Source organism: Myotis nattereri, assembly GCF_964212035.1.
Source record: "Myotis nattereri genome assembly, chromosome: 7".
Classification (NCBI taxonomy): domain Eukaryota; kingdom Metazoa; phylum Chordata; class Mammalia; order Chiroptera; family Vespertilionidae; genus Myotis; species Myotis nattereri.
Genome location: NC_138082.1, coordinates 56,181,950 through 56,194,018, shown reverse-complemented (window position 1 = coordinate 56,194,018; position 12,069 = coordinate 56,181,950). Strand labels below are relative to the sequence as shown.

Below are 12,069 nucleotides of genomic sequence, written 5' to 3'. Positions count from 1 at the left end.
GACATCTTGTTTTAACCTGTTTCTATTGTAATTGTATCTGTAATCTCTTTCCCTTCAGGTGGTCTTTTCAAAGGCACTGAAAACCTTGAAGAGTGAGAAGCAATAGATTAGCTGTAAAAGCAAAAGGAGGTTTAGGAAGAGCTTTGCATTCACTGAAAGGTAACAGGGCTTTCGCTACAGCTCACTAGGTAGTCAAATCAATCTTGACTAAGTAGCTGGTTTTTAGAGCAAATGCTCTAGATAAGGAGTGACTTCTCTAATGAAGCCAGTACTTTAATTTCTCCTGATGATTACATAGTGCCCTATTTTCTCTTAGGCAGACATGACTCCTGTTAAAACCATTAGAACATTTAGACATGAAATCCATGAAAGAGAGAACAAAAGTTTATATTTAAACATTTCTGCCCCAAATCTAAAATGTGCAGATCTTTAATAGACTTAGATAAGACTTGTATTTAATTATTGTATTAAAATCCCAAAACTAGTTTTAAAATGTAGTCTTCTAGATGCCGGAATCTTGCTTTATACACATTTTGGCTTGAAAGTTGCTTCTATCTATTCTCCATTGTTCTTTAGTGGGGAAACCTCTCTCCTTTCTAGGAAATGATTATTATCATCAGCATCCATGATCTCAGTATTCTTCAGACTTTTCTGGATTGGGTGGATCATTAAAGGGGGAACAGCAAACTGACTTTTAAATGAAACCAGTTTCTGTTTGGCTAGGCTCTCCATATTTATGCCCCCTCACCCTCTTAAATCAAAACACTTGGTAGGTGCTGTTCTCTGACATATAGTTCTTCAAATAAGTATGCAGCTGCAAAAGAGTTTTGACTAGTGCTTGATCTTACAGAAAATATTTGTATGAATTCAAGCTTGTTCATGTTTATCAGTAGTACTTCACAGAATTGAAAGGATGGTTAGTAATTAAACAGGTGAATAAGTTGTAGTGGCAATTGCAAAGAATCTCAGCAAGAATTTTTAAAAGATTTCCTTTAAATTAGTATGCCATGTAATTGTTTTTGTATGTCTATTTGCATAAAACGAGGCACACCTGCATTGTTTATATACTACCAAGCTGCCTCTTTAACACTAACACAGGAGAAAAATATAACTCTTTAAATGACTCCTGACTGCTATTGTTTGAATAAGAGTTGCCAATTCACCCCCAGATGAGCCTCTGAGAGCTTAAATGGAGTTATTATCTACTACTAAGTCATCTCTAAGGCTCTCTTCCTTTCACAGTTAGCAAACGTGGCATTCTGGACTGCTCCAACCAAGCTTTGAGGTTGTTATTGTAAAGGGCTCCCGGGGAACAGGGAGGGAAAACATAGCTTATTATCTATTGAATAAAAGTTAGCTCCCGTAGAGTATTTTCTAATTTATTAAGTGCTTTCCACCTTACTGTATTTAATCTTCCCCACAAACTTGCAAGGCAGATATTCTATGCTATCCTCCTTATTTCATAGATGAGGGACCGGAGGCTCAAGATATCTAAATGAATTGCCAGGAATTGCAAGCAACTGCCAAAGTCAGAACTGGAGTCTAGATATTATGACTCCTATGTCAGTGCCTTGTTGTACAATTTGCTGAGAATAGGGAAAGAGCCACTCCCAGGAGGAGATATTAAAACGCATTTGTAATACTCAAAGTTAAACAGCATATTTCTTTAAAAAAAAACCCCACATATTTTTTATTGATTTCAGAGGTGAAGGGAGAGGGAAAGAGAGATAGAAACATCAATGATGAGAGAGAATCATTGACTGGCTGCCTCCTGCACACCCCACACTGGGGATTGAGCCTGCATCCTGGGCAGGTGCCCTGAAAGGGGAATCAAACTGTGACCTCCTGGTTCATAGGTCGATGTTCAACCACTGAGCCACACCAGCTGGGCAAACGACACATTTCTTTGTAAGCCATCTTAGCCAAACTCAACATTTATTGGAGGGATTAGCACCTGATTGAATTTTCTCACCCTTCCTGAACATTAGAAATTTCTATTTCCCCTTATAAACCATTTCACCATCAGAAGATTGGATTAAATCTATATTTAAATTGCTAGTCAGACGGTATGCCATCTTTGATTGGTTGCCTCCCACATGTGCTGAGGATCAAGGTATGTGCCCTTGCCAAAACTGGTTTGGCTCAGTGGATAGAGCGATGGCCTGCGGACTGAAAGGTCCCAGGTTCGATTCCGGTCAAGGGCATGTGCCTGGGTTGCGGGCACATCCCCGGTGGGGGGTGTGCAGGAGGCAGCTGATCAATATTTCTCTCTCATCGATGTTTCTGACTCTCTATCTCTCTCCCTTCCTCTCTGTAAAAAATCAATAAAAAATCTATATATATATATAAAAAAAGGTATGTGCCCTTGACTAGGATCAAACCCGGGACCCTTTAGTCCATAAGCGGATGCTCTATCCACTAAGCCAAACCAGCTAGAGCTACTCTTCCATTCTTATAAGGAAATGTGAACTCCTGAATCTATCTCCCTGCTTGCTTCCCTCAGTGGAGTCCTTATCGGTTTAAATAATTCACTACCCAACCCCTATTGGATGAGTTCTACAATATTGGCAGGCCATATGCTAGGCCTGCAGAGAGGGGTTTAGATGTCTCATTAGATGACTCTTTTAATTTAACTTCCTGGCTAACAATGCACAATGGTGGCTTTCAATATTTCTGGAGGAATGTCTGCCATTATACACTTTGACCATGGCATTGGTATACATGTGTGACCATGGATCATTACACATGCAGGATCTGTGTAGCGGTACGTAATTTCATTGCCTTTCCCAACTGATTTCTGACTATAATCCCGTGTCTTTAAAACTTCTTTTCCTCTCCAAAATGTTAAAAGGGAAAGGGAGATTGAATAGACCAAAGCAGAATGGATTCTGTAAACATTAAAAGATGCTCTGAAGTAGGTGAGAAGTGTTTGTGGGCTGGATTATTTTGAGTCTGGATTTCCTACCTTGCCCGGATTTTTTTTTTTAAGTCCCGTCTCAGGTTTTGTACTTAGTAACTACACTGTTTAAAACATGTCACTTCTCACTATGTATTCTATACTACATATTCCATAATAAACACTGGCTCTGATCCTAACTTAGGCTTGATTTAAAATAGAAGTACTTGGGAATCTGAGCAAGGGAAAAAGCATTTTAACACTCACAAGCCACATTCTTTTCTCACGCCTTCCTCAGCCTATTGCCCGGGGCAGTAAATTGTAAGTAAAATAACAGTTTATTATTTGTAGTTTTCTTTCACTGTGCTGAGAAACGGTACATTGTTGGCAAACTGACAGAAAATTAAAAATAGAATCCAGTATATTGTATGTATGTTTGGTGAATGTGTTCAACATGTAATATTATGTGCTCTCTAATTTATTTATTTATATTTATTTTTTCAGATGGAATCAACAGGAATGTAATGAGTGAACTTTTTAAACTGAATGACATGAGCAGAAACACCCTAAGAAAAGAGGTAACTCTTGCTTTCCCCTCTCCCTAAAAATACAAACAAAGCATCACCTAATAACTAACTAAAAGCATCTTATATTGCCGAAACCGGTTTGGCTCAGTGGATAGAGCGTTGGCCTGGGGACTGAAGGGTCCCAGGTTCGATTCCGGTCAAGGGCATGTACCTGGGTTGCGGGCACATCCCCAGTGGGGAGTGTGCGGGAGGCAGCTGGTCGATGTTTCTCTCTCATCGATGTTTCTAACTCTCTATCTCTCTCCTTTCCTCTCTGTAAAAACTCAATAAAATATATTTAAAAAAAAAAAGCATCTTATATTTTTAAAGGGAAAAGCAGATTTTTGAAAAGCATTAAAATTCTTTTTAAAAAATATTTTGATTGATTTCAGAGAGGAAGGGAGAGGGAGAGATAGAAACATCAATGATGAGAGAGAATCATTGATCAGCTGCCTCCTGCACGCCTCCTACTGGGAATCGAACCTGCAACCTGGCATGTGCCCTTGACCGGAATCAAACCTGGGACCCTTCAGTCCGTAGGCCGATACTCTATCCACTGAGCCAAACCAGGTAGGGCTAAAATTCATTTTTTGAACCTGTGCTTAGCTAATATTTTCACACGCAGGGTGGGGCAAAAGTAGGTTTACAGTTGTGAGGATTCAAAACAAAGTTTATTCTTGTATTATTATTTTGCAATCATTGTATTATTTCCCATATGAACAACTGTAAGCCTACTTTTGCCCCATCCTGTGTGTAGATGCTTAGAAAATATTCAAATATTTTCTTACAGACTTGATTTTAATGTATCCCCCCTTTTTCCCTTACCCATGAATTTTTATTCCTCGTTTTTGGCCTTGTTTCCTATTAAAATGTGCCATTTTCACTTAGAGCTTCAGACAGCTTTGATGTTCTGAGTATGACATACTGTATGTAATGTTAGCCGCTTAAAGCTGGGAATCAGATTGTGCATACCAACATATGTATTTTGGATTATATAAGCACTACAGGAAGAAAGGGAGACAGGACCCTTCTGTGTACAAATTTCAGATTGCTAGCTGCACGCCTGTTTTGAATGTTAAACACTCCTAACTACGCAGTGATGAAGTTACTTCTTTAGTGACTGTGACTTCTGAAACTATAAAGACAACATTTTTTTCAACTAATCTAAAGATGATGCCAGTAATTAACATAATTACTTTATGTATTTTTCTACTTGCTACTTAGGGAGCTCTGAGGATGGGGGTGGGGGTGGGGGATGAATTTCATTGTCTTCAAAGCCCAATTCAACTAAGCAATTTCAAAAAACACTTGGAGAATATAGCTTAGAAGAGCCAAAGACAGAACATGATACAAATTATAAATTTCATCCACTATACATTTCACCCATTATAAAGAATGCTGAGGTAGGGAATTGTAGCAGTTTATTTCTCTAGGGTTGTTTCTTTTATATCTTAATATTTCAGATTAAACAAAGTGGAGTTTTTTTTGTTGTTGTGTCATTCTTTTACCATGAAGTTTGCTCTCTAGCGTTTTCATCTGTTGTTGAAAAATTGGTAACTTTTATGCATTTCATTTCAAGAGAAATTAGATAAAACCTATTACCATGTTTTTCAGCAGCGAGACATTTCAGAGTGAAGGAATAAGTCAATAGCTGTTCTGGTTTAATAAGTTTATATTTTATTTTAAATATTCATATTCTGCTCTGCTGTAGGAAGAGTTTGAGGCTGCTGATAATGTCCTGCTCAAATATCAGCCCAGCAATCATCAGGCCTTTGAAACTCCGGGTGAAAAATCCAGCAAATTTCAATCATCTTTTATTTATGCAGAGCAATTGTGTGGCATTTTGCTTTCTTTCCCTTTTCCTTTCTTTCCCTTTTCCTAAGAATTTTAAATTTGGACACTCCCCTCCCCGGATATCTTTATACTGGAAAGCTCTGCGTGATGTTGAAGTTTTTATGGGTGAACTTGTTTAAAACAGTTGTTTTTAAAGGCAGTTTTGCCACAGCAGGGTTAGAGGTTGCCAATAAATCCATTTACAGCAACTTCTGTATTCCTTGCTCCAGACACACCATTGGGGTGACCCGTGCACCATTCCCACAGGCCACACCGGGAGCAGGAGTCCCGGTTGATCTTCCTGGCCAAGGCCGGCCTAAAGGGTTTGGGGTATGGAGTGGGCTGAGCATACACCCTTTCCCGGCCTGAAATGGCTGCTGGAGATTCCTGGGTGAAGCCGGTGAACCCAGGACTCCCGGGGAATAACAAAACAGTTTGGGAATTTAATTTGCTGCTCCCAACTGAAACAATAATAGCATCTTTGTGTTGCTCCTGCTGCATACCTCCTCCTCCCGCCCATGAAAGCCCTCCGGGGATGGAGCCCAGACAGCACAGGGCCGGCCTGGAGCGGTCAGAGGAGGCTGCAGGCACCGGGCCCCCTGGACGCCCAATCTCCGCTCCCTGAGCATCACTAATGCGCTTTCAGGAAAGAAAAAGACACAGCAGGAGAGATGTCCCCTTCCACCGTCCACCTCCAGGAGCTCTACCTTGCCCCAGAAAGTGTGGGGAGGGAGGGAAAGGGAGAGGATTGGAGAGGGGAGAGGAGAGGGGGGGTGGGGGAGAGAGAGAGAGAGAGAGAGAGAGAGAGAGAGAGAGAGAGAGAGAGAGAGAGAGAGAATTCAGGACAGCCACACAAGTCACCTACAGCATTCAGGAAAACTTCAGCTTGGCTAATTGCTCCCATATGTCCTCCTCGGTTGTTTTCAAAAAGCAGCAAGGAGGGGAGGCCATGTCACTTCACTGATTTTAGAGAGATGGGGGAAAATAAACAAAACAAGACTATGGCTCATTTTCACCCAGCCCCAGAGGGGCCCAGGCTCAGCCCTTGGGGACCGGCCCCCTGGGGAAAGCGAGGGACCCGGCCGGGAGAAGTGGGCGGGGAGCGCTGCGCCCGCGTCCGGCGGAAAGTTCTCGCGCCGCGTCCCGGCGGGTCCTGGGAGCCGCCGCAGCGCCGGGCGGGGAGGGGCGCGGGAGGCGCGGCCGGGCGGCCGGGCGGCCGGGCGGGCGGGCGAGCGCGCGAGAGGAAGGTGCCTTCGGGAACACGCGCGGGGGCGGGGACTCGGGCTGCCAATGAGGCCCCGGAGTGGGCCGTGCGAGGCGGGGGGACGGGCCGGAGCGCAGCCTTCGCAGTGGCAGCTGCGGGAGCAGCGGTAGCCTCGGAAGCCGGAGGAGAGGCAGCCGCCGAGCGCCGAGCCGACCGCGCCCCGAGGCCCGGCCCTGGGGGTGGGGAATCGCGCCGAAGGCTGGAAACTTTCCCGGCAGGTAACTCCCGCCGCCCGGCCGCCGCCGCGGGCCTCCGGGCGCCCCGGACTGGGCCAGATGCCGCGGTGCCGAGGAGGGAGAGGGTCCCGGGAGGGAGAGAGGGTGATGGGGAGAGTGGAAAGGCATGTGGGAAAGTTTCTGGAGCCTGCCCGCCCCCCCTTCCCTGGGCACACCCGGGAGCTTTCCGGGGATAGGCACGGACATGTTGTGCACCCCCGGCCTCGGCGCTGGCGGCTCTGGAGAGTCTGCGCCTCCCTTCGCCATCCCCTCCGCGCCGGACACAAGTGCCTCCGGCGGAGCTGGGGTTCGGGGGGCTCCGGAAACGCGAGGCGGCACGCTCGGCTTTCGGGACCACCCCTGCTCCTCGACCCCTTTCTCGCCTCCTCTGTAGCCCTCGGGCTGGGCAAAGGCCTGGGCTGCGCCTGGTACCTGGGGCGGAGGCGGCGGCGGGGAGGCGCGCCGGGCACCGCGGGGTCCAGGGTGCCCCCAGAGTGTAGAGGAGCGCGGGTCGCGAAGTTGCCGGGCGAACTTAAACCGGAGGGGAGGGTCGTAACGCCCCAGACTGGGCTGAAAGTCTATTGCTCAGCTTCCAAGAACACTGCGAATAGCGTATCCACGGTGTGTGTGTGTGGGGGGGGGGGGGGAGTAGCTAGGTAGGATTAAACATTGAGGAGCTGAGAAGGACGAGAATTATGTCAAGATTGTGAATACCCATGTTCTTTGGGGAGTGGCAAGTGGTCACTTTGGGGGTACCTATGTCAGGGCGCACCTTCTTCCTGAAGGACTTTGGGGTGCAGGCACACCATGCTGGGGGTGTGCGGAGCTGCCCGCTTTGGCGCGGCGGCTTTCCGGAACGGCGGGCTAGGAAGGAAGCCCTAGCATTGTGTGTTGTGTTTGCGGATTGAGCGTCTGTAACATGTACCGGACTCATTGTACAAGGCTCCGGGGGGAAATGCGGCGGTGCCCAGGTAGGAATGCGGCGCCGCGGCCAGGGGGCCTGAAGTTGCGGGGTTCAGGCACAGTCTTCCCCTCCAGCTCACTCCTGGCAGCCCAGCTCCCCGTGCCGCAGCGATGGGAGTCTTTTCGGTGAGAGGCAGGAAGGTTAGGAGGGCACCTTCATCTTGAACTTGACCCGAGTCGCAAGAGCTGTCTGGGCGGATTACAAGGTAAAGAGAAGCCGAATCTTCCCGTGGGATGGGCCTCGAGCTCGGTCGCAGAACGGAAGTGCCTGGTTCAGAACCCTTGAGGTCGGGGCTCAGGACTGCTGGGGTCGCTGACTCTGGAAATACCAGCCCACCAGGCTGCAGAAGTTACTCATGTGTTTGCAGGAAGGATACAGAAAGTTGGTGTTTCTCTGTAGAGGAAATGAAGCGAGTCTGCATCTCTGCTTTCACCAGATCGACTGCTCTCTCTCTTTCCTTCCTGGGTCATCTTTATTCCTGCCAGGCTGGCACTCCCATGATTTGGCGCGGGGCGGGGGGTGGGGGTGGGAGGTGTGTGTGTGTGTGTGTGGGGGGGGAGAGGGTAGGGGGGAGTGTAGCAGAAGAAAGAAGTTGTGAAGCCTCTCTGGCCAGCTTGGAGGCATTTCAGATCTGCTACTAGGAAAATTCCTGGATTTTAACAGCTGCTTCTTGATTGCTGGGAATGAAAGAATTTATGAGCCACCGAGACATGCTCATTATAGTAGTCGTCTGAATGTTTTACTCATCTAAGCTACTTAAGGCTCTCACAGGGACCTCCGCTAGAGCCAGCCAGTTTCTGCAAAGTTTGTGTCAGTCAGAACGCTTGGCTGGTGGTGTCAGTCAGAACACACGGTAAATATATCCCGGCGGTATGAAGATGAAAAGTGTGCGGGAGAAAAGGAAATATGGTATCTGACATCCTTCAGGACTTCCTCCTAGGGTTGTTCCTGTTACCTGCCAAGTGAACCCCGTCCAGGCTTCCGGACTGTTGGGATTTGACAATAAGGGATGGGAAATAGTGTCATTGATGTTAGTGGAGTCAGGAAGGTCCAGAAATAAGTTTAAGGTCACTTTCTATGGCCCTGCCTTTCAGTTGAGTTGCCACAAACTTAACTTTTGCAGGGACTTGGAAACGATGGTTTTCCTGCTGTTTTGATTTAACCGCCAGAATGTCCAAATTATCATAATTTATGTCCACCGTGGAACTAAAACATAACTGATTCATAGTCAGCCTTTTTCTGCTTCCCATAACAGCTTGTAGAAAAAAAAGAACATTTTGCTTGTTAACCACACATAATTTCTTTGTTGCCATACTGGGTTTTTGATACTGGGTTATTGAGGGCACAATTTTAAAAACAATGGAATTGTCTCCATTAAATTTTCCACTTTTAGGCAACATCCCCTTCTAAGTTGCTGATTAATTCTTGATCTCACAGGGAACATTAAAACCAGTATCCCTGGGCTGATAGCACTGTAATCCATATTATAATGATGCCTGCCAATGTAGCTGGAGGTTAATGTTATGTTGATATTTCCATTTGATGTTTCTAACCCAATTGTAAAGGTTTTTTCTGGTTTTGGATTGAAAATAGGCTGTGAATCTCATAGCCTGAGAACTGGCTTTATTTTTATCTTTCTGATGAAAAGTTTAGTTTAACTTTTAAGTTATAGGAGTAAAGTTTACAAAAGCAAAAAGCAGAGGATTTATACAGATAAATAGATGCTTCCAGGCTTATGATAGGTTATATACTGATAAATCTATCATAAGCTGAAAATATCAAAAGTCTAAAATGTATTTAATACTCCTAACCTACTGAACCATGAGTATCATAGCTTAGCCTGGCCTACCTTAAACACACTCAGAACACTTACATTGGCCCACAATTGGGTAAAATCATCTAACATAAAGCCTATTACATAATAAAGTGCTGAATAACTCATGTTATTTATTTTGTGTATCACTTTCACACTGTCCTAAAGTAAAAAAAAAAAAATAAGGTGAATCATCATAAGGTGGGGATTGTGTGTGTGTGTGTGTGTGTGTACGTGTGTGTGTGTCTGTGTACACGTATACTATATTTGGGGGGGGGGTACCTTTAGTCCTCAGGTAGTTTTGTCTTGAGCTGTCTAAATTTGTATTTTAGTGGTATAAAACTAGACCTTCCCCCCCCCCCCCACACACACCCACCAGTTTACAAAAGTGTTTTCTGTACAAGGCTTTTTTAAAAAATCCTCACCTGATGATATGTCTTTATTGGTTTTAGAGAGAGAGGAAGGGGAGAGAGAGAGAGAAGAGAGAGAGAGAGAAGGGAACATCAATATGAGAGAGAAACACTGATGGGTTGTCTCCCATATGACTCTGACTGGGGGATCGAACCCGAAACCTGGGTATGTGCCCTGAGACCAAGGCTGTATAAGTAAGACTTAAACTTTTCTGGGCTGGAAGTTCAATGACCTTTCAGCATAAAGTTCTGTGACTCTCCAGGAGTTTGAGAAATGCAGGCATTCTGGAATTAGTGCTGTAATATTAGAACATTGCTTTCAGGTTTATCAAGGGATTAATTTACATGTTTTATCCCTGAACCCTGTTAAGTAAACTGAGATGGTCAAGTTAGATCAGTTTGTTCAATCCTCCTATATAATAAAAGGCTAATTTGCAAATCAACCCAATGGCAGAACAACCGGTCGCTATGACATGCACTGACCACCAGGGGGCAGACGCTCAATGCAGGAGCTGCCCCATGGTGGTCAGTATGCTCCTACAGGAGGAGCGCCACTCAGCCAGAAGCCAGGCTCACGGCTGGCAAGCGCCAGTGGCAGTGGTTGGAGCCTCTTCCACCTCCGCAGCAGTGCTAAGGACCCCTTGGGGGATGTCCACCTGCCTCCCAGGGAGTCTTGGACTGCAAGAGGGTGCAGGCAGAGCTGAGGGGACCCCCCCACACCCCACAGTCCACGAATGTCATGCCGGGGCCTCTAGTATTATTTATAAGTGGTGAAATTGAACTTGAACCTTGGTCTTCTGATTCTCCCCTTTTCCTCTCCCATACCTCTCTTTATTCATGGAGTCACCTGTGAATTGGCTAAAAACTGACAAACAGACAAAAGTTAATCTGTGGCAGTTTCTCACAGTATTTTATTTATGGGTTATTCTGGTTTCAGAACCCCAGGGTTAACATGCTTTGATGTCAGAGATTAAAAACAGTTCCTTAATAATGGTAATAAAACTTTCTCCCTTAAGAGAGTTCAGAAATTCACATGCCTCAAACTAATCATTTGTTTATTCTCAACTTCTTTTTTATTAAGTAGGCTTCAGGGTATAGTGTGATTTATTATCTGGACTAGTAACCCAGACAGCATTCTTAAGGAAATCACTTCTCAAATCTGTATGTCTTTTTAAAAGTAAGAAATGAACATGTCATTTGCCTTTTATCTCGGTATCTCTCAGCTTAATTTACAAAGCCTGGATGAATGTCCCTTTAAAAAAATTTTTAAAATTTTTTTTTATTGATTTCAGAGAAAGAGGAAAAGGAAGAGAGAAACATCAATGATGAGAGAGAATCATTGATTGGCTGCCTCCTGCACGCCCCCCACTGGGGATCGAGCTCACAACTCAGGCATATGTCCCTGACTGGAATTGAACCCGGGACCCTTACCTCGCAGGCCAATACTCTATCCACTGAGCCAAACGTGCTAGGTCTGAATGTCCCTTTTTTGGTGTCATCCTTCTTGGGCTCTTTTACTAATGTCTGGGTAAATCTAGTTGTGCAGTCCTTCTGTTCTAAATAAATTCTTCACTTACAGTGCTATTGATTTAATGGTAAAGAAGTAGAAGGTTGCAGGTGACCCATTTCACTGTGACTCCAAATGTTTGTCCTGTCTACTTAAGAGCACTGAGTGCAACTTGACACTCACCTGGAAGCTGGTACAGATTTTCTTTAAAAGGTTCTAAAATAAGATTATGCGCTGAACTATAGGCTCTTTTATGTTTGAGCAGACCATCCATCTTCAGCTTTTTAAACTTACTCTAAGAAGAATATCTCTTCAAGATATTAAGCATTGGTGTTTCAACCACAAAAAAGAGGATGTATCCATCAGTACTGACTGATTGACTGTAAAGGCTGCCATGTATTTCCTTGTGTGTGAGGAAAGAGAGTACATATTATGAAGCAGGATTTGCTAATGAAGTTGGGAGACATTGTAACCTGTGTACTGGAAGGGGTGAGAGCAGCAAAGCCAAAGATAGGCTTCTGGTTGTTATTATCAGGAGAATGGATTTTGAATGACGGGAGGACTATTGATAAAGGTTATCGAGGAAACATTATGTTAGGGA

The 12,069-nt window shown here is 44.9% G+C and overlaps 1 protein-coding gene across 1 annotated transcript in view; it reads left to right on the top strand.

Moving 5' to 3' along the window:
• Positions 1 to 6,634: 6,634 nt before the first annotated feature.
• TANC1 (tetratricopeptide repeat, ankyrin repeat and coiled-coil containing 1) overlaps positions 6,635 to 12,069 on the top strand; it is a 237,453-nt gene continuing 232,018 nt past the window's right edge. Inside the window, exon 1 of the mRNA XM_081095903.1 lies at positions 6,635 to 6,777. The gene's annotated coding sequence lies outside the window, so the exon portion shown is untranslated. The remainder of the gene's footprint in view (positions 6,778 to 12,069) is intronic.